The sequence below is a fragment of the Monodon monoceros genome, unplaced genomic scaffold (assembly GCF_005190385.1).
Source record: "Monodon monoceros isolate NGI ecotype Baffin Bay Population unplaced genomic scaffold, NGI_Narwhal_1 Super_Scaffold_13, whole genome shotgun sequence".
Taxonomy (NCBI): Eukaryota; Metazoa; Chordata; class Mammalia; order Artiodactyla; family Monodontidae; genus Monodon; species Monodon monoceros.
Window position 1 is genome coordinate 72597069 of NW_021703769.1, and position 22415 is coordinate 72619483.

General features: G+C 49.2%; 1 protein-coding gene across 7 annotated transcripts in view; it reads left to right on the forward strand.

Moving 5' to 3' along the window:
- Positions 1-22415, forward strand: part of CALN1 (calneuron 1) — a 474033-nt gene that overhangs the window by 83698 nt on the left and 367920 nt on the right. Inside the window, exon 1 of one of the 7 annotated variants that reach the window (XM_029221333.1) lies at positions 4923-5222. The exons of the other annotated variants lie outside the window; for them this stretch is intronic. The gene's annotated coding sequence lies outside the window, so the exon portion shown is untranslated. Of the gene's footprint in view, positions 1-4922; positions 5223-22415 lie in introns of those variants that run through there. 7 annotated transcript variants of the gene reach the window in all.

The window sequence follows — 22415 nt, forward strand, 5'->3', positions numbered from 1 at the left end:
TAGTTTGGAAATCTTTCCAAGTTAGCAAATTTTTCTGGTTATCTACTGCTGCATAACAAATCACCCCAAAATTAAATGGCTTAAAACATCAATGTATTACTACCCCTTTTAGTCTGTGGGTCAGAAATTCAGACAGGGCACAGTGTGGATGGTGTCTCTCTGCCCTATAATATCTGGGTCCTCAGCTGGGAAGACTCTTACAGCAGGGTCTAGAATAGCTGGGGACTGGCCAGATATCTATCTCTATCTTTCCCTCTTCCTCCCCCTCTCCATTTCTCCTTTATTAACTTGCTACCTCCTATCCTCCACACAGCTAGCTTGGGCTGCCTTGCAGCATGGCAGACTCTGGGTAATTGGACTTCTTACATGGTGACTTAGGGCTCTAAGAGAGTGTTCCAAGAGACAGGACATAAAAGCTTCCAGTTTAAGTCCTAAGCCTGGAAACTGGAACAAAATAACTTCTTTATTCCATTAAAGAAGTAACATATCCTGTCCAGATTCAAGGGAAGGGCAATGTAGATCCCAACTTGATGACAGGAATATTAAAGAATGTCCAGCCATATTTAATGCAACACGGTAAAAAATTCACCTTCAATCAAGCATTACTTACATTCTTCTAACATGAAACATACCCAGACACATCCAAAAGTTCCAAAAGTCTCATCTCCTTGTGGCACCAGGTTCAGGCTTGAGGTCGTGGATCAGTTCATCTAAAGCAGGTTCAGGGGAGGTTCTTCTCAATCTGAAGATCTGTGAGCTCCTCCTTCCTCTTCACTAAATACCCTCCACACACCCGTGAGGCAGAGATATAGTAACTGCAACAGACACCCCATTCAATAAGGGAGGATGTGGGTGGTGTTTCCTATAGCAGCCACACTGGTTCATAGCAATTGTGAAATCCAGCTGGGAATGTGTCATCGGTTCCTTAATTAAGGCCCAGTCCTGCTTCTTGGGAATGATTCTTCACAGCTCTTGGCCTCATCTTTTGGACTTTTGGTTCCTCTATCAGCCATTCTCCCTCTCTCATAAGAAATAACTCTTCTTTGCAGCGTGTTTATTGTCCACGGACGGTCAGGGATCCAAAGGCCTCCTTTCCTTTTGTACTGTCTCCGTCCCTTTCAGCCCCAAACTGGTGTGTTTTCTTTAAAAACGTTGAGGGCTTCCTGTGAGTTAAACTAGAATCCATCCATTAGAGAAAAACTACACTTACACACCTCTTTAAGAATAGGCCCTTCTCTATTTTCAGCCCCTGGTGAGGCTGCTGAGGGACCATGTCTCTAGGATTCTTAAAAGCTCTTTTAGGCCTGCCCTTAAATATGTGTGAGGTCTTAACAAAGGATTTGACTGCACCACATCCCCAACTTAATCTTTATCTGGAGACCACATTTTACTGCCCTGGATTTGAATGTTTTTGCCTGGAGATGTCAGAATGAGCAACAGTTCTCCTCTCGAACACAGCAAGTCCTGGTTCTTTCTATTTCCTCTAAATTCTACTCAGAACAATGGAATGATTTCTGCTTTAATTCATCTCTGCTTGTCTTTTATCATAGGCATCTAGAAAAACCCAGTTGGCTCCTTCTATGCTCTACTTGGAACTCTTCTAGTCAGATCCATGAGTTCATTAGGTAGCCTTCTCATCTGTGTCACATTACTACAGGCAACTGTTTTGCTAACTGACCCACCAGTACATGGCTCAGGTGCTCTGTTTCCCAGCTTCCAGGAACAGTCTTCTTGGCGTCCTTCAAGTCATTTCCAGGAGTCTTCCTGAGGCCCTTGTGGCTTTCGCTAACAGACTTACGAGGCACTTCTGCGTTGTCCAATCCCAAAGCCAACGTTTTAAGTGTTTGTTACAGTGCCAGTCTACTTCCAGATACTGAATTTTGTTCTGGTTTTCTGTTGTTGCCTAACAAACCACTCTAAAACCTCCTGCCACAAAGTAGAGAATGTGCGTTGTAAAGAAGCCAATGCATTCCATTGTCCGCATTTTGATAGGATACATGAAAAATGTTACCCTCCAGCACATACCCAAATGATTTTTTCTTTTTCTGCCTATTTCTCTTCAGAATGCAACAGACCCCATCATCCCCCTCTACCCTTGACTGTCTTGGGCACTTGAAGTAGATGTAGTTATTGTAGTTATTATGTAGAGCTGCTTTTTCAGGTAAAACAAAAGAAGGAAAGACAGGGGAAGGGCTGAGGTAGAGGTGGAAATGACTTTGACCATGTTAGAAAATGTTTACCACTTGGTAAGGTAGCAATCGTCCAGGTGTCTGATTTGTATAACTCTGAGTCCCAAAGCTAGAGGTAGGTGATAGAACAAAGTTAATGCTTACTCCCAGCTGTTTGCTGGAGGGCTGTATTATTCTGGGTTGGAGAGAGTACTTATGCCAAATCAAGGTACAAATGCATGGAACCCATTTTGTTCCATGTTGGTTTTAGCTTCCATTGTGATACTTGGTACAAGATTTTCTTTGGCAATTTAACAGGAAGGAGCTGACACATTTTGACCCTTAATAAATATATATCGAACAAATAAATAAAAGTTGGAGCAAGGGTACCAGGGCCTGAGAACCTGCAACCCTCTTAACCTGGAAGTCTCAAAACAGTCATAGTTGGCGAGGACCAGGAAACTGTATTTAGTGTAAAGTCTGCCACCTGACTTCCTAGTTCTTGATGTCCATTGAGATCCTTGATTTTTTTCCCTCAAGGTTATGTCTTTGACGTGTGTTAACTACTCATGAATAATGCCAATAGCCAGCATTTGCTGAACACCTACTATGCCTGGAGCTGAGTTAACTGAGTGAATGGCTATTCCAGGTCATCACATTTAATGGTTACAACAACCTTATGGAGTAGATACTCTAATTATCCCCATTTGACAGATGAGGACAGTGAGATTTAGAGAGAACCAACAGTTTGCCCAAATTCACACAGGCAGTGAGGGAAGAGATCTGACAGATGTGTCCTGCTCTGGTTAAATGGTTAAATCTACTTTCTACCAGGAACTCCATGTGTGTATATAGACTTGCTTAAGGGACTTTGGTGACTTGGTTGCCATCCAGAAAACGACAGAACAACTGCTACAGAGGCAACAGATTACTAGAAGATGCAGCTTTCATCCAAACTAAGAGATCGGTGGGAAAGATCATTCTGAGACTCTATCCACTCTTTTAGTTCATCTGTCCATGACCCTTCAGGGAAACTCTTGGAAGTGCCTTCTCTGTATTGATACATCTCTGAACTAGCTAGGTAAGATTCAGCCAATGGCTTACGAAGATAAGTTTGGAAGTAGGGCAGGTACAAGGAAAGATAGTAAGAATACGAGGTAGCAAATGCTAAATGCCAAAGGTATGGTACCAGCAATGAGTGCTACGAGGGCTCAGAGGAACCACGCCCAGGCTGCAAACCAGGAGGTGCAGACAAGGAGGGGACCCTGATTAACTTGGGCCGCTGGCTGGCAGCACCAATGCCCACGTTCTCTTGGCAGCCGCCCCAGCAGGAATAGAGGTGATTGCTGAGTTGTTTGGACAAGAGGCTTATGGCAGTATTGCCTGCTTGGCTCCTGATTGGTGTGAGAATTTTTATATATATCTTTTCTTTGATTCTGGGAATTGGAAGACTCTCAGTTGGTGGCACAGTCTTTCTGCCACCTAGAGGGGGCAGGAAACTAGGGACCCTGGAAAAGAGAGTGCTGTGAGGAAAGAGTAGCCTGCTCCAGCCAGGTGGGTTCCTTCTCCTGTGGCGCACCCTTGGGAGGAGCAGAAAGGGACTGGTAGGTGCCTGATTCTGTCTATGGGACAGACAGAGATGCATCTTGGTGTTCTGGTTTTTCTTTTCTTTCTTTTCCTTTTTTTTTTGATGACACAAAGCTTGGTAGCACTGTGTATTCTGTCAGCTTCTGGGCACATGAGAGGTAGACAGGTGGGGACCAGAAAAGGTGACTGGAGGCTCTAAGCTAACGGATTGCCCTTGAGGCACAGGGCAGAGGAGGAAAGGGGTCTGTCTGGGTATGGACTTGGCAGGGGGCAGTGCCAGGGCAGGTTGCAGACGGTCTTTGAGATGCCTAGCTCACACCTGTGTCCAAGCACCCTCTCCCCCTCGTCAAATCCATTCTGTGACCTTGGAAAGGGAAGTGGGGGGCCAAACCACGTGTTCTCAGGCCCTGGGGAGAGGGATCAGAGGTCGGTGGGCGATCGCCGCAGAAGTGCCTCCCTAGATGGTGCTGGGGTGAGCACCTCGAACCCTCCTCCTCCCCCGGTTTTGGCCGCCGGCACCTCAACTCGGCGCCCGCCCTCCCCCCCCGGGCGCGGATGCAGGTGTGATCCTGGCCCTGGGGATGAAGTAGTTAAGGTGGGGGGCGCTTGGGTAAGTTGTCCAATACCGAGGAACAGCAGTTTGCCGGAGTTAACGTGGGCAGCTTCTTTGGGGAGGAAGGAAGGAGGACCGTCTGCCAAGCTCCAGTTCGCCCCCCGCGCGTGTGCCTGTGTGCAGTGCGTGTGTGTGTATGCGCGAGTGTGAGTGCGCGCGCGCCGAGGCGTTCCTCAGGTTGCGCTGCCTGGAAACCGAGGGAGCCATTGGCAAGGCGGAGGGGTGGGGGTGGTGTCTCCCAGACCCCCCGAGGCGAGGCGCGCCCCGAACCCCGGCTCCTGACGCGGGCGAAGGCAGGGCGGGGAAGGCGCCGCGGGCGGTTTCAAGGCCCCGGGGGGCCCGCCGGGGAGGAGGCCGGAGCTGCATGGAGTTTCTAGGGCGCGCAACTCCGGCGGGGCCTCGGCCACTGGGCTCCGGGGCTCAGCGAGGCAGCCGCGCACATGGGCTGAGCCCGCGCGCCGGGGCTCTGCACGGCCAGCGGGAGCGGGAGGGGTAGAGGAGCGCGCCAAGCCGGGGGTGCGGGGCAGCGTCCCCAGACGGGAGCCGAGGACAAGGACAGGAGGAGCGCGCCCAGACCGCGCTCCGAGCCGACGAGGGGCTCGCGCCGGCCCCGGCGCGCGCTTGGGGAGCGGCCCGGGGCGCCGTGGGAGCCGGCGGCAGCGAGGATGCCGGCGCGGGGCCGCGGCGGCCGGCCGGGGGTGTGAGCGTGAGGCTGAGCGCTGCCCGCCGGCGCCTCCCCCCGCGCCGCCCCCTCCCTGCGGGCCTCGGAAGAAGCCCCCGGCGCGCGCGGAGGCGCCTCGGAACCCGGGCTTCGGGGCGGCGGGCCCGCGCGGCCGGCCCCGGCCCAGCCAGAGGTGAGTGCCGCCGCCCGCTCGCTCCCGCCCTCTCCTCTTCCCTCAGTCCTCGCCCCTCTGTACCGTACCCCAAACCCGCGGCTGTCGCGGGCCCCTGGCCCCGGAGTGGGCGGGCGACAACGCCTCCCATACCTGTTGGCGTTGGCAGAGGGCACCGGGCGGGCTGGGGGTTGTCCGAGCTGCCTTGCCCTCCCTGGGGGTGGCTGCTGGCCGCCAGCCCCAAGACGTGGGGCCGGGGCAGGGCCGCGGGTGTCCCACCCGGTATCCCGGAACTGTGCGGGCTGCAGGCTGGGAGCCGCTCCCCCAGTCCCCCGCGCCGGTGGCCGCTAGTCTGCGCGCTCCCGGCCGCGGGCGCCGGGGCGGTGGAAGGGAGGGGAGCTGCACCGCAGCCCAGGTGGGAGAGCGGGGCGGCTTCCAGGTATCCGGGAAGCCGGGAGTCATGGCGATCGGCGGAGGATTGTCTCCATCTCCAGCCCAGGCGCGGGCTGCTCGCCCTCCGGGGCGCACGCTCCTCGCTGCCACCCGCCCGGCGTCCGCGGGCCCTGGGGAGCGCGGGATCACCCGGAGGCCTCCGGCAGCCCAGCCCGGGACTTGGCTGCCACTCAGCTGGACCCTGGGTCCCCAGCAGCTCCCTGAGTCCCGCTCTCGGGTAGAGGCGGGCGCCGACTCTGCCGGGCAGTCTGGGTTTACCGGGTGCCCCAGCCTCCCCGGACTGGCGCGACGGGGAGTGAACTTCCTCAGACTTGGCCTGAGGGCGCCTAGGCAGCAGCAGGTAGTTCTGGGGCCGGCGTCGGGGCCAGGGAGAGCGGAGGACGCCTAACCCGACGGGGTGGGGCCGCCGAGAGTGGACGGAGGGCCACTTTTTAGCATCGAGGCGCCAGCCACGTGTGCCCTCTGCCCCCACGCCCAGCATCATTTCCCTCTGCTCTTTTTCCTTTGCGGACCAGTGTGTGGGGCAAGCGCCTTCCTTGCCCTTGGTGTTGAAGCCCTTTGCCCCGGGGAACGGTGCCTGCAGTTCCTGAGGTGCCAAGACTGGGGCGCCATCCCCAGCCCCTGAGCTTGATTTTTGGCAGAATAGGACACTTTGCTGGGCTCGGAGAAGAGCAGCTCCGTGCCGGCCGTGTGTGTCTGTGTCCCCTGAAGTCTGATTAGCGGTACTATAGGAACTACATTCTAGCGTGGATAAGAGCAGCCTCGGGGATAGAGTTGAGGTACCCTTCTCTGGGAAGAATGGGTAGATTTCTGCCCTCTGTGTGTACAGACACACAGACCATTTGTGCAAATGTGAAAACTCTTAGGATTTCCACGTTCTGCTTCTTTAACTGCTGACTTCAGTCCAAAAGATAAACTCTTTTTCAATTTAGGCATCAGAGCTTTGGAAAGGGTTTTAAAGCCATTGGTGTGAAATTGTCTTGGGGCTGGAGCAGGACACGGTTTTCATCCCAGCCTGATTCCAGCTCTCCTCCTTGGCTTGTTGGTGGTTTTTATTTCATCTTTGGGGGCTGAAGAAGGAGGTGTTGGTGGAGTCCTCATTTTCTTTGCTACGTGTTTCTATGAGGCTCTGAAGTCTGGAGGGCAACTCGGACCTCTCCTGTGCTTGCTGCTCTATTGGGACACCCCGGCTAAGGATCCATTCCTGGGCTCCAGGAGCCGCAGAGCTTTGCTGGTTCCTTAGGCGGCTGGGCCCCACGAGTGCCCGATGGATGCCCCCGGGCCATGTTCACCCCGCAGCCTGCTCTGGTGGAGGCCCAGCCGAGCGGCCCCCCCCCCCCCTTCTGAGCTCACTGCAGACGTGTGGGTTTTTCATGGCAGTAGCTGCCTGAAAAACAGCTATGTTTACTGAGAAGCTGGTCTTCAACACTGATGTTGGTTACTGGCTGTATCCAAGTGGAGTAATGAAAACAAAACTCTCTGGAAACCCAATCCCTCGGATATTTTATTGGAGGAGTGCTCAATCCGCTTAGAATTGTTCATAGAGATCACCTTTCTCTGACCTCGGACTGTAACTATTGCCAGTAATCAGGCCTTCAGTGAGGGTGCAGCATAAGGGCTTTGTAGGAAGAAAATCATTTCATTCAGCTGATTCCGAGGAGAACGCACGATGGGCGGGACTTGAGGGAGACCCACGGCTCCCTTTCCTCGCTGAGGGGTGATGGGGGTTGCGGGGGGCGGTGAGGCTGCGCGTGTGACAGCTGCTTGGCCGAGTTTAACAGTTACCTCCGCAGTGGGAGGCCTCTGATAAGCGCCCAAGTATTGGGCAGGGTTCGGCTGAAATCTAGAAATTTCTTTTCCATAGCAAGCGGCTTTGGGAGGGACAGTGTGCTCCTGGGTCAACAGCCCGGGAGAGGTATCTGACGGCTGGTACTTGGTCCTGGCGCGGCGTCCGCGGTCTTGCTGGCTTTGCCAGCCCACTCCAGCGCTGACAGCCTCTGCAGTGCTCAGTGGGTGGCAGAAGGGGGCGCTAGTTCTTATACTGAGAGGAATTCTGGTGGCTCAGCGAGAACTTTGGACGTTTAAGGTCTTTGCAGACCCTCTTAATTCGGATTTTTGGGAGCCTTCTTGATGCCAGACACTTTACACATTGGCGCTCATGGAACTCCCATTTTTTCTTATTTGGAAACTGATGCTGAGGGTGGTTAACTAACTTTCCTGAGGCCACGTAGCTTGTGGGTAAGAGGCAGGGTTACAGTTTCATTCAAAGAGGCTGGGGTTCCTGATTGGAAGTCCAGGGATCTTTCCACACTGCTGCCTATGATCTGAAGAGCGGTTAAGTAACCTTTGACCTTCGGTGCCTTGTCTAGGGTCAGACCCATGGCGGGTGCCCCCTCTGTGTTTGCTGAGTGAATCTAGGGCAGCATCTCATTCCTCACTCCTGACGAGGAAACTCAGGCACGGGAGGAGCTCTGCCTGGTGCAGTGGGGTCAGGGGAGGAGGCCCTGCCCTCCACGTGTGCCCACACTGGAGCCATGTGAGGCTTGAGCCCAGACTGGCTTCATTATAGGCTGCCGCGTCTTTGTTTGTTTGCATGTTCCCTATCTGCGCCCACATTGGTATGGGGTGGGTGGCATCTTTGCTCTTCCTTCGAGGCTTAACCTGACGTAGTCAGAGTGTCTGAAACGTCCTTTTGCGATGGAGAACCATTAGGCAGCACAACCAGCAACAGCCCCCGATGCTCGTTAAAACCGCGTGCGTCCTGACTCTCAAGCGATGAAACCATCCCTCGAGACGGGCAGGGCGTTGGCCGATCCCCTGGTTGCCCCACTGGAGGGTAATTCTGCATGTGGTTAGAAAGGAGGAAAATGAAAGCACAGTTGTTGCATCCAACCTGGGGCTTTCCGAGTGAATTATGGTTTTAATCATTTAACATCTAACAAAAATGTATTCAGTGTCTATTATGTGGTACAGATAGAGAGATGAATATGACACGGCGGCTGCCATCAAAAAATTCACAGGTTAGTGGGGAAGGCAGACCATGTGTGAGGCGTGCACATTTGCGAGCAGAGACGCCGGGCAGCCAGCCTAGCATGGCAGCGATGTCTGAGCAGAGCCTGAAGGATGGTTATGAAGTGGCCAGCCTTACTTGGGGATCCCAGTGCAGAGGAAGTCGGGTGAGAGATAAGAAAACATATGGAAAATATGAGGGAGCAGCTGGTAGTTTGGAGCTCCTGGAGCTTCAAGGGTGAGGCAGGGAATGACGAGAGAAGAGGCCGGAATGGTAGGAGGAAGGTTTTGGTCAGGACCAGGGGGCAGGCGGCATGGTCAGATCTGAGTTTTAGGTAAGTCCGGTTGGGGCCCTCGTGGAGAGCGGATTTGGCATTGAGGAGACCAGAGGCGTGATGCCAGTGAGGCGGCTGGAGCTGAGGTTCTGGTGGGGAGTATGGAGAAGAGATGGACCGAGCAGACATTTAGGAGAATTCTCAGTTAGGGTTCCTGGGTTGCAAACAACAGAAACTGACTTGGGCTAGCAGCTAAAGCAAACAAGGAGAATGCTGTAGAAGTACTGATGGGAATTCACAGGGCTGAGGGCCCGAAGAACCAGGCTTGGAGCAGCTGGGAATTAGGCAGTCGAGGGGATCTTGGTGGCTGGAGTAGTCTTTCGGTTTCTCTCAGGGGATGCTATGGAAGTAAATGATCTCCAGCCTTTTCCTCCACCATCATCATATTTATTATTATTATTTTTTTATTTTTATTATTCTGCTACATTCAGAAGGCTCAGAGGAAATGTCTAACTGGCATAGCTTTGGGTTTTCATATCAGGAACAGTTTTCTGAAAGTTCATCCGAACGGGGAGAGGCAGTTTTTCTGAAAAAGGAAGTTGGAATGATCCTGCTAGAAGACTTGGGCATGTCCTCCACAGGAGGGATAGTTGGTGGGACTTACTGATCGATTGAGTAGGAGTAAGAGAAGGGAAGGGTATAGTGTGTCACCACAGAGTTTCTGGTTTAGGTAACGGGGTGGATAAACAAAATGAAAGTCTGGCCCAGACTAAATAACCCACTTGTTTTCCCGCCGGCAGGGCTGTGGGCCGCTCTCCGTTACCAGACCACAGGAGAAGGTGACGGCCTATTTTAAAAAGTCTCATTAAGGGGCTGTGCTGCTGAGAATAAGGCCTGTTTTTGTTTTTTTTTTTTCTGCGGTACGCGGGCCCTCTGGTTGCGGAGCATAGGCTCCGGACGCGCAGGCTCAGCGGCCATGGCTCGTGGGCCCAGCTGCTCCGCGGCATGTGGGATCTTCCCGGACCGGGGCACGAACCCGTGTCCCCTGCATCGGCAGGCGGACTCTCAACCGCTGCGCCACGAGGGAAGCCCTAAGGCCTGTTTAAGTAGGTTACTTAAGCTCATGCCCCACAAATCTGGGTACTTTGAAAACATTTTCATTCATTCAACCAATATTTATTGAGCATCTGGTGTGGGTACTGGGGACAATGGTGAATAGACAGAGGTGGTACTCTCATATTCTAGTGGCGTAAGACACAATAAAAAAATAAAAATGGAAAATAAAATTAGATGATATCATGGAGACAGATACAGGGGCCGCTTCGGATTGGGTGGTCAAGAAAGTTCTCACCGAAGAGCCGTATTTAAGCTGGGTAGATCGGGGGAAGGTCTGGGGGAGAACTTCCAGGCAGAGACAGCAGCCAGTGCAAAGGTGCTGAGGTGGGAACCACAGGGTGCTTTAGAGGAACAGGAAGGAGGCCAGTGTGGCAGGAGATGTGTACCGAGAAGCAGGGGCTAGTTCCTGAGGGGCCTCAGAGGTCACCCTGTAGAGTTTGGGCTTGATACTGAGTTTGATGGGAGCACAAGGAGGGTGTTAAACGGCAAAGTGACATGATTTAATTTATGTTTTCAAAAGATCACCCTAGCAGCTGTGCATTCTGTGTGCACTCCCTTGGCGCAACAAAGTGAGTCTTTATTCATTAGAGTATAGAATGAAATGTAGTGTTTAAGAGTAACAGATGGAGAGAAAATGCTTTGGTGACCTTAATTTAGTGGTTTCTAATGTACCAATTAAATACGGGTATGGACAAAACCACATTTCTAGTATGATTTCAGTTTTGTTTAAAAACTTGGTACCGAAGAATAATAGAAAGACGTGGACTAAGTATGTTAACATTGTTGTCCCGAGGAGCTGGCATTATGAATATTTGTTTTGTTTTTTTTAAATGAACTCAAATGTATTTTATAATGAGAAACAAATTGTTTTAAAATGTAGATGCCGATGACCACTAATGTCTTGAATGAATGGGGTGTTGTGAGACTATATCGACTAAACGCTTTTTCCCTACCATTTTATTTCTGGAAATTTTAATGTCAAAAACCCATGGTCCTGGTTGGGGCAGAAATTAGGATGCTTCTTTTGCACCAGCTGTCCAATGGGTGGCTTTTTTTTTATGCTTAAAAAAATATTTTTCATTATGAAAGCCAACATTCTTCTTTTTAAAAGAAATTAAAGCCGTACAGAAATGTTACATAAAAAAATGAAAGCACCTTTCTGCTCTCTCATTCCCCAGACCATTCACATTTCCGTACATAGGTTGTTAGATTTTCTTCCTTTGGATTTCAAATACCTATATCTATATTTTGTCGAAGGGTTTTGGAATATCGCTGTAACAGGTCACCCTATCTCCGAATGACTCTCCCAAATTCCTTCCTCTAGAGCTTGAAACCTTGATGACCTTTTTCCCCTTGAAACAAAATCATTAGGAAACTTGAACACATAACTTAGCTAGGAGAAAGAGTATCTTGTCTTTTTTAGTATTCAGAGTGTTTACTGAAAGCATGCTTTATACTTATAAAGAATAGAGCAATTAAATATTCGTTAAAAGTTCATCTCCGAGCATTTAAACAATATTGCTCTAGTGTTAGAGCCCCAAAGTTGGGTTCATGATTACAGATCACTTCTACTTTTTCATTAACACAAGTTAGCTCATATGAGAACTTAGAAGTGCAAGTCAGGGAGCTTGGTTCATTATTTTGGTGACGTATTTATTACCACGGAATATTATCCTTTGAAAACGGGAAAAGCAAAGTATTCCACTAAGTGTTACTTAGAGCTATTGATGTGTTTGGGAAACGCTGTCCTGCGTGGTCTCACCACGCAGACTGGCTTTGGGGATTGCAGCGTCAGGAATGAACTGCTACCAACTCCATGCTAGTGTGTTGGATGGGAGACTCATTATGTGGTTCAGCAGAATTACTACCTTTCCCATCAGTATTTTAATTAAACACATCCTTTCTTGGGGGAAGAGAAGAGTGAAGACGTGCCTAGAAGAGAATGCTTGTAAAGTAATAGAACCATGGAGTTTATGAGAGAGCAGGGACCTTGGTTATCTCAGTTTACAGATGGGGAAAAAGAAGGACCAGAGAGAGCAAATGACATGCGCTCCGTTACACAGCCACTTTCCCCACCCCAGCGCCTCTTCCTTACACTCCGCACCGGCTCTGTGTTGTTAGAAAAATGAATTTATTTTGGTAAACCCGAGAATTAGGAAAGCATGCTGAACCTGATGAAAAATGGGAGGGTTTTTGTGCTGTTCGTTCATTCTGTAAAGTCTGTGTACTGATAACAGGCCTAATTACTGTGTAAACATTTTTATAGCCTGGTAAGAAAACCTAAAACATCTGTACTGCACATTGATGGAGCATTTCAGCCTCCAGCACCCTACTACTTGTTCTTAAAACCAGTTGCTCTGTTATTTCCTCTGGTCTATGGTGGATGATTCATTTTATGCACAGACACATAAACATATTCCGGATCCGGTGGGAAGTGACAAGTAATAATAGCAAACTTGCATCGTGCTTACTACGTGTCGTCCACTCTCTGATTATTAGTATTTCCCCCATTTTACAGATGAAGAAATGAAGAAGCAGCTCAGGGGACCAGGTTAGCCCGTGTTGGATGGGACCCACCACACCATAGTCTCCCTTCCAGAGGCATGTTAACTCGCTAGGTAAAATCTGCACCTTCCCTTGCCTCCCAAAGACAAGCAGGCTTTCTGCAATAAAGATCAGGTGGGACTTTGTGAAATCACTTCAGTTAAGTCGCTTTTCGTTTGGGAAAACTCATGAATGTAGAGCTGCCAAGAGTTCCCCACGGGGATGACGTTTTCAAGTCTGCTTGGTGGGTTGCCGCAATCCCTTCCCTTCCTGAGTCACTTGGCAGTAACTGGTCCAGGACAGGTCATCTGCCCTCAGCTGAGGATGGTGGCTCTGTTTGCACTCCAAGACTCAACCCTCAAGTTTGCTGCACCAATACTAACCGACCTGTGAGCCCTGGTAGATTCAAGAACTGCTAGCTCCCAGCTTGGCTCCTGTGCTGTCTTTACATAAACACCAAAGTCTCAGCTTCTCACACCTAAGGAGAGAAGTGCTTTCAATAACCCAGAAGCACAGAATCCATGGGGCCCTCAAAGGGCAGTAGGTAACAGGGAGGAATCATAACGGAAGGAAACATAGATGCTGGTGGTTACTGGCAGTGGGTCCTCACTCAGAGATCTTAGCCTTAAGTTGTTAGGAATGATGCAGGCTGATTCGGAATCTTGCACACCAGAAGGGACTGAAGCCGAGGAGGATTTGCACTGGATTCTCCTGGCTGCCTGAGTTCCAGCTGCTGGCCCGAGGGTTCCATGTGCTTGGAGATAGATCCCTGCATGGAAGGTGCTACTGTAGAAGCAGGTTCTGTCCTGTGATCTGAAGCACTGCGTTTGCCATAAGAGACAGAGAAAGAGACAGAGAGAGAGAGACAGCGCACCAGTGCTGCCATGTAGGTTTCCCCGGAGTGGCCACGTCCTGCAGGACCTTGGAGGACGTGGGATGGTGACCTATCATCAACCAGCACTCCAGCTAGCGGGTGACCCTGCTGTGGCCTTGGGAAAGGTGATACAGATCTTTCTAGAGGGAGGTTAGTTGGCTCTGGATTTGAGTTTTCGAACCTGAACCTGAGAATTTAGTTCAGTGCTTCTCAGACTTTGCTACACATTAGAATTCCCTGGGCAGCCTTAAAAAAAGTCCCAATGCCCCATCACACCCCAGACCTGTGAAATCTGAATCACTGTTGTGGGGAGGATGGGAGAAAGCCCCCCTCCCCCGCCCAGGTGATTCCACTGTGCAGCCAGCTTTGAGAACCGAGGCTTTAGGACAGCTTTTCTCAAAGGAAAATGCCTGCACATTGCCAGGGGCTCTTGTTCAAATGCAAATTCTGATGCCCTGGAGCAGGCTGAGCACACCTGCATTCTTCACCAGCTCCACGTGCCGCTGGAGGGCAGGGCCTGGTTAAGAAGAATCCTGTTCTTGGCTTACTTAGCTTCACACGAGTGGCTTCTGGAATCGCCTTTTCATGAGAGTATGGCCTCTTTGGTTCATTCAAGGCAGGGTTGGAGAACAGGGGGCCCGGATCCTGCCTCCCCTCACTTTGTATTCTTATAAAGAAGAAGAGAGCAATTAAATATTCATTGCAGGTTCATCTCTGAACATTTAAACCTTATTGCTCTAGTATTAGAGCCCAAAAGTTGGTATCGTGATTACAAATCACTTGCATTATTTGTCTTTCTGGATCCAGCACTTTGTCCCGTCCCTGGTCAGCATTTATAGAGTCAGAATCAAAGGCTCAGAGAGCTGGAAGGGACGTCAGGAATTATCTAGTCTAAACCACTCAGTTTTGGAGAGGGGGATGCCGAGACTCAGAGAGATTTGTCCAGAGTCACAGATCATCAGGCCAGGGCTGCTGTGGATGCGAGACCAGGAGGAGGGACGCGGGAGGATGAATCCTGGAGAGAAGACACCCCCGAGCTGCTCCTGGGGCAAGGGAATCACAAGACACAGACATGCAGAAAGACCATGGATATAGTTACGTTCAAACACCGGTGAATCCAGAAACGTCACTGCCAGTGATACCTGTGATTTGCCATCCCCTCCTTCCAAATTTAGGTAAGGACACAGAAGTGTGACCAAGTTGTTTGCTTCTGTGGTTGGAGTTGACACCTTGACAGATATTCAGTAGCCTGGTCCCAGGCGGGAAGCACACACAGGCTGCCCTACTTCATGCAAAATAATTACATTTAGCATTTCCACCCCAAATATTTTCCTCCTGTCCAAACAAAGAAGGAACATTCTCGACATACAGGTTTCTGGATGTCACGGTGGATTGTGTTAAACCCGCTGTAAGAATAGTTCATAATTGATGTTCTTGGCATTTGTCACCTAGCCGTGACATGTTCAGCAGGTGATGACTCATAAATTATATTTCGTTGGATCCTTTTTTCCACTTTTTCAACTCCAGGCACCTGTTTCAGCATGTCAGTGTTGACAGAGACGTTTTCCTGCCCCTCTCTTTATGCTTCTTAAACTAACTTGAGATAAAGACAGCGGGCGTGAAACCCAGGGGCTGAAATGGACATTGCTTTCTTAGGGTGTTTTATTTTGCCCTAGAAGGTCAGATTTTTTTTTTTTTTCTTTCTTTTTCTTTTTTTTTTTTGGCTGTGCCATGCTGCTTGCAGGATCTCAGTTCCCCGGCCAGGGACTGAACCCAGGCCACAGCAGTGAAAGCCTAGAATCCTAACCACTAGGCCACCAGGGAACTCCCAAAGCCAGACCTTTAAACAGAGTGGGAGAAGACTTCTTAGGGGCACATGAAAGTTAGTATAAAGACTGAGGCAGTATAATTATAGCTAATGGTTATGTAAGTCCTCCTTTCTGAGTACTTTACGTGTGTTAACTCATTAAATCCTTTCAACAAGGATTTAATGAAATAGACACTGCTGTTGTCTCCATGTGTATGGATGAGGACACCAAACCAGAGAGAGGTTAAGTACTTTACTGAAGGTCACACAGCTAATGAGTAGTGAAGCTTGACTCTAAAAGCTATGCCCTTAAGCTGTACTGCCAGCTTAACCAGGCTGTACTGCCTCTAATTCTGATTGCCCAGGACATGCCAGGGGCTGCAGAGAACTTCCACAGGACATTGTCACCCAGACCCCGACTCTGCCATTCCCCTCCTGGAGCACCCTTTGACCTTTGAGTGGAGGCCTGCTAATTCCCACCGCTGGGCTGGGTCCTGATGGCGCTGGCCTGGTCCTATTTCCCCCGTCTTTGCTTTTCTAGCTCTCTGTAGATGTGTCCGCTGATGGGCCTACCTCTGGGCCAACCCTAGTTCATAAACTAAACTCCAGTTGGTAGGATTGGAGTGTCGTTTAGGGCAACTGTGTGTACGGTAGCATCAGATACCTGTGTCCCATTGGACTTTCAGACTTTACACCTTGCCGTGTTGGCCATGCGTGGACTCAGTTCTGGCCTTCAGCCTCCCATTGAACTCAAGGGTGAGGACTGGGCCTTGAGTCTGTGACTCACTCTTGCTGGACTGTTCATATCGGTTGATCATATTCCCCTAACATGAGCCTCTAGTGGGGGTTCTGCCCCTGGCAAACAGATGGAACCCCTGGGTTCTCCCTCACTTCAGGCTTGTTCTCTGGCCTGGATCTCCTGGGTCTAGTCCTTGCCTGAGTTATGCCATGATTGCTCTGCCCTTGGCCGTGGGCTTGGGGCCGCCCGATGCTTCACTGTCCCCAGCCCATGCCCACTGCCTTGGTCATCGGCTTGGCCTGGTCTTGGCTCTCCCTCTCTTCCTGTTTGTCTGGTGTTGCTGCCTGATTTTCACCTCTGTTCCTTTAGGGGCTGGCAGACTTTTTCTGTAAAGTGGCATAAAGTATATATTTTGGGCCTTGCAGGTCCTCTGGTCCCTGTTGCAATGACTCAGTTCTGCTGCAGTAGCTGGAAAGTAATAACCACGGACAAGATGTAAATGAATGCGTGTAGTTGTGTTGTGACTACACTTTATTTACAAAAGCAGAGGGTGGACTGGATTTCAGCCCGTGGTCGTAGTTCGCTGACCCCCGCTTCAGGATGCCATTGGCTGCCTCTCTCTTTCAGCCTACAGTGATTCTGTCTCTTTAGAGATCACTGGCATGCCTAGCCTAGAACCCTGGACCACGAATTCTACTCTGAATTCCCCATACCTGTGGACCTTCCTATAGCACCTATTGCTATATTCACTTTGCAACCCTTGACCTTGAATAAAACCAACCATTCATTTTTGTAAGTTCTCAGTCGGCTAAATTGATTCCATTAAAAATGTAGGTCATTCAACAACAGCTGGGTCTTAAATTCTTTTTACAAATCCTGGTATTGAATTCTGGATGGTTTCTTGACCAGAAATACAATGGCCGTATTCCTGAGTCTCTTCTCCTTTTAATGCCCTCCTCCCCTCCCCCACATGCATTTTAATCAGTTTCCATTTCTCCTTGGCCCAAATCTCAAATTTTCCTTCCTTTAACTCATCAATGTAAGTCTCTCTAAAACTTTGCTTGATCTCGCTGCATCCCCAGGCTGCCATCCTATTTCACTCCCTCTCTTTAGGGCAAAGCTTCTAAAAAGAAGTCTCTGCCCCTGCCACTCTCACTTTTTGACCTTATTCTTGTCTTGTCCATTAACCCTTGGCTGCTGTCCGACCCTACTGTTGGGCCCCTACTATAGTAAGTCTTATATACTTAATATATTGTAAACTTGCTTTTTGAAAGGTCACTGATATCCTCATTTTTAAAATCCAACGATGTGGACTCCTTTTTTTTTTTTTTTTTTTTTTTGCGGTATGCGGTCCTCTCACTGTTGTGGCCTCTCCTGTCGCGGAGCACAGGCTCGGGACGCGCAGGCTCAGCGGCCATGGCGCACGGTCCCAGCCGCTCCGCGGCATGTGGGACCTTCCCGGACCGGGGCACGAACCCGTATCCCCTGCATCGGGATCTGAGATGCAGATCCCCTGCATCTCAACCACTGTGCCACCAGGGAAGCCCTAGACTCACTTCTCATACTTGGCAACATTTGACACCATTGACCGCCATTTCCTCAGGTAACTCCCCCCTGAATGAACTCCCCTGGCTTTATTCTCACCTCTAAGCTTTTTTTTTTTTTTTAATATTTATTTATTTGGTTGCACTGGGTCTTAGTTGCAGCTCACAGGCTCCTTACTTGTGGCTCGCCGGCTCCATGGTTGCAGCTTGCCAGCTCCTTAGTTGTGGCATGCATGTGGGATCTACTTCCCTGACCAGGGATCAAACCCAGGCCCCCTGCATTGGGAGCATGGAGCCTTATCCACTGCACCACCAGGGAAGTCCCTCACCTCTGAGCTTTTTATATGAGTCTGCTAGGGCTGCTGTAACAAAGCACCACAGACTGGGTGGATTAAACAACAGAAATTTATTTTCTCACAGTTCTGGAGGCTGGAGTCCAAGATCAAGGTGTCAAGCAGGGTTGGTTTCAGAGGCCGAGGGAAGGATCTGTTCCAGGCCTCTTTTCCTGGCTTGCTGACGGCTGCCTTCTCTCTGTCTTCATGTGGTCTTCCCTTGTCTGTGTCTGTGTCCAATTTCTTCTTTCTTATAAGGACACCAGTCATATTGGACTAGGACCCACTCTGATGATCTCATTTTAACTTAATTACCTCTTTAAATCCTATCTCCAAATATGGTCACATTCTAAGGTGCATTCTGAGGTTAGGACTTCAACATATGAATTTTTGGGGAGACACTATTCAGTCCATAACACTTTTCCATCTCCACGTTTCCCTTTACCACCCCTCAAATGCTGCTATTCCCAAAGTCCATTTCTTGGCCCCTTTCTTTTCATGCTCTCTCAAGTTTCTCTCTTGGAACAATCTTCTTTCCCTTCACGCTTTAACTAGCTCTTGTAACATCACATCTTATCAGACGTGAGATGTAAATTATCCCACAGGCACTCCAAACTCAACGTGGCCCAAGCAGAACGGACCATTTCCTGTGCAATACACAACACGTTCTCCTGCCTGGCCCGAGACCCCCAGCCCCGCAGACACTCAGAATATGACGCTTGTTGTCATCTCTGGGCCTCTCTCCCCACCCACCGGTGACTGATGGGTGTGTCACTTCTGTTGTTTGGCACCGACATTCCGATCCCACTGGCACAGCTGTTATTCTGGGCTGGACGTGACCCTGCCCCTCCAGGTCCATCCACTGGACATGCAAGGTGAGTAATGCCACTGTGGACCCTTCCAGACCCTTCCAGTTGCATCTCACTGAGGTTGAAATTCCAACGCCTTAGTGACTTTCATTTGGCCTCCTTGGCCGTTGACCACTGCCGTCTTCAAGTCCCACCAGACCACAGACTCCTGTACCTTTGCTCCTGCTGCTTCTGCAGCCTAGAAGCCCCTTGACATTTAAAGGCAGTTAAATCTGACTTTCCCGGTGGAGGGTTCCTTGATCCCCACGATGGATTTAATTTCTCCTTCTTCTGTGTTTGTGTAATTCTTATTACACAAATGTGTTTGTTACCTCGACATTTACTGTAATGCTTCTTGGCTTGGGCTAGGTATCGTATTTGGAATTTCAGAGTACAGGAAAAGTAAAAATAAAGGGATTCTAGAAGGTGTCTGCCTTCTTCCAATGAGGAAATAGGCCCTCTACAAATTAACCTGCAGTTACGTCTTTGAGGGGAGAGCCTTGGTGGTGTGTGTGCATATGTAGATGTGTGTGTGCGCGCACATGTGTGTGTTTTTCTCCACTGTTCTTGGCACGGTGCTTTGCCCATAAGACGTGTTTGGAGATGTTTCTTAATTTTAGTTAGAGGGCAGTGCTGTGGGGATCTAGCTGTGCGTTTGGCACTCTGTGGTCTTAAGACTTGGACATCGACATAGGAAGAACAGACCTGTGTTGGTCGGCAAGATAGTTCTCACTGCAGGTAACCTTTGTCTCCATCACTTGCTCTGTGATGATTTGCTGTAGTGTACACTTCTCCTACTGGGGAGGGGGCTGTAGAGGAGGAGAGGAAATGAATTAAATGAACCCCTTCTTTCCGGTCCTTGAATTCCTTGGAGAAGAGGTGGGAGAGGAAACAAAGGAAAATTAAAGTGTTTCTTAAAGGGACCTTTAAAGTAAATCTGAACAGACAAATAAGGGAGTCATTATTTGCATTGAAATCAAATAATTCACTGTAGGGTCCTCTTAAAAAAGGAAGTCCTGTCCTGAATTTGAGTGAGGTTTCCAGATCATTAGGTAATTGACAGAGGCAGGAAAAACCATCCCTGTGAACAGCGAGAGGAAGCACAATTAGAAGTAACAAGCAAGCAGGTCAGATATTATAATGCACATCACTGGGAAATAGGGTTTGATCTATTGCACAGAGTCAAATATTTTTCTGAAAGGGTGTGGTGGTTTAACGGTCTTTTTTCCGCCTTTCCAATGCATGCACGAATCTCTACGTTTCACGCTTCTCAAGAAAGTCTTTGGGTTCCCGTGTTCACCAGGACTGGTGGCCAGCGGTGCATCTTGGAGGGTCACCAAGTCCTTTCCCCTGGACGGGCTGGAAGAAGTGCACACACCCCTCGCCCCTTCCTTTCCTCTGGCTCAGAGCTCCTGGCTGTATCTGCGGGACATTTCCTAGACCAGGACTGTCTGGGGGCCACGAGGGCTCACCTTATGGTCACCGCTGTGTCTCCAGCGTTTGTTGTCCAGCTGTCCTGTCCTGCCAGATGCCAGCTGTCATTGGTCCCCCGCTGGAGCCAGCCAGGCAGAGCGAGCAGAGTTGTGGGAACAGTTGTAGCACCAAATTGCCCAGTTTAGATCCACTCAGGCTTCGTTTAGAAACGTTTGGGAACAAAATCCCCTGTGGCATGATGGGCGCTCAGACTCACCAACCCCTCAGGGCTCTCTGAAGGAGAAAACTCCTGCCATTCTGGTCTTGGCCTTCTTGTATTAAAATGTTGCTTTAAGTACAAAAGTAGATGTGTGGTCAAGCTTTGGAGAATAAGCAAAGAGAAGACAATAAAACTTACTGTTAATCCTGTGAATCCAGAGGTAACTTGGGGATCACAGCTTGAGGATAAAATCTCCCAGAATTTGTGTTTGTACATGTGGGTGTTTTATGTGTGTTTACAAAGTATTCCTCTATTTATTTGAAGGGGTTGTGATACGAACTCTTGTGCAAGCTGCTTTTTAACTGACTATATTGTGGATGTCTCGCTGGGTTGTTGTATGTGTTTCCCACCTCATCATTTTTAATGCATGTATTCTATTCCACAAACAGGTGTGTGGTGTGTTATTTTTGACCTGTGTTATTTTTCTAAGGATAAATTCTTAGAAGTGGAATGATCAGGTCAAGGATTTGGGGACGTCTCCTAAAGATTTTCCCATTCGGACTTCTGATAATGTGGGATGACTCATTCCAGATGGCTTATTTCCATACGTCCTCACCATCCACTATGGGCATTAACTCTTTTTAGAAATTCAGTAGCCAGATGGTTTTGCATTATTGTTTTATTCTGGATTTCTGGGATCATAAACAAACATGCACATTTTTTTCATGTACTTATTGGCCATTTGATTTTTCCTTTTGTGAGTTATCTATTGATATATATATATATATATTTAACATCTTTATTGGAGTATAACTGCTTTACAATGGTGTGTTAGTTCCTGCTTTACAACAAAGTGAATCAGCTATACATATACGTATATCCCCATATCTCCTCCCTCTTGTGTCTCCCCCACTCCCTCCCTGTCCCACCCGTCTAGGTGGTCACAAAGCACTGAGCTGATCTCCCTGTGCTATGCGGCTGCTTCCCACTAGCTAGCTATTTTACATTTGGCAGTGTGTATATGTCCATGCCACTCTCTCACTTCGTCCCAGCTTACCCTTCCCCCTCCCCGTGTCCTCAAGTCCATTCTCTATGTCTTTATTCCTGTCCTGCCCCTAGGTTCTTCAGAACCTTTTTGTTCTTCTTTTTTAGATTCCATATATATGTGTTCTCATACTGTATTTATTTTTCTCTTTCTGACTTACTTCACTCTGTATGACAGATTCCAGGTCCATCCACCTCACTACAAATAACTCAATTTCGTTTCTTTTTATGGCTGAGTAATATTCCATTGTATATATGCGCCACATCTTCTTTATCCATTCATCTGTCAGTGGACACTTAGGTTGCTTCCATGTCCTGGCTATTGTAAATAGAGCTGCAGTGAACATTGTGGTACATGACTCTTTTTGAATTATGGTTTCCTCAGGGTATATGCCCAGTAGTGGGATTGCTGGGTCATATGGTAGTTCTATTTTTAGTTTTTTGAGGAACCTCCATACTGTTGTCCATAGTGGCTCTAGCAATTTACATTCCCACCAACAGTGCAGGAGGGTTCCCTTTTCTCCACACTCTCTCCAGCATTTATTGTTTGTAGATTTTTTTTTTTTTTTGCGGTACGTGGGGCTCTCACTGTTGTGGCCTCTCCCGTTGCGGAGCACAGGCTCCAGACGTGCAGGCCCAGCTGCCACGGCCCACGGGCCCAGCCGCTCCGCGGCACATGGGATCCTCCCGGACTGGGGCACGAACCCACGTCCCCTGCATCAGCAGGCGGACTCTCAACCACTGCGCCACCAGGGAAGCCCTATTGTTTGTAGATTTTTTTGATGATGGCCATTCTGACCAGTGTGAGGTGATACCTCATTGTAGTTTTGATTTGCATTTCTCTAATGATTAGTGATGTTGAGCATTCTTTCATGTGTTTGTTGGCAATCTGTACATCTTCTTTGGAGAAATGTCTATTTAGGTCTTCTGCCCATTTTTGGATTGGGTTGTTTGTTTTTTTGATATTGAGCTGCATGAGCTGCTTGTAAATTTTGG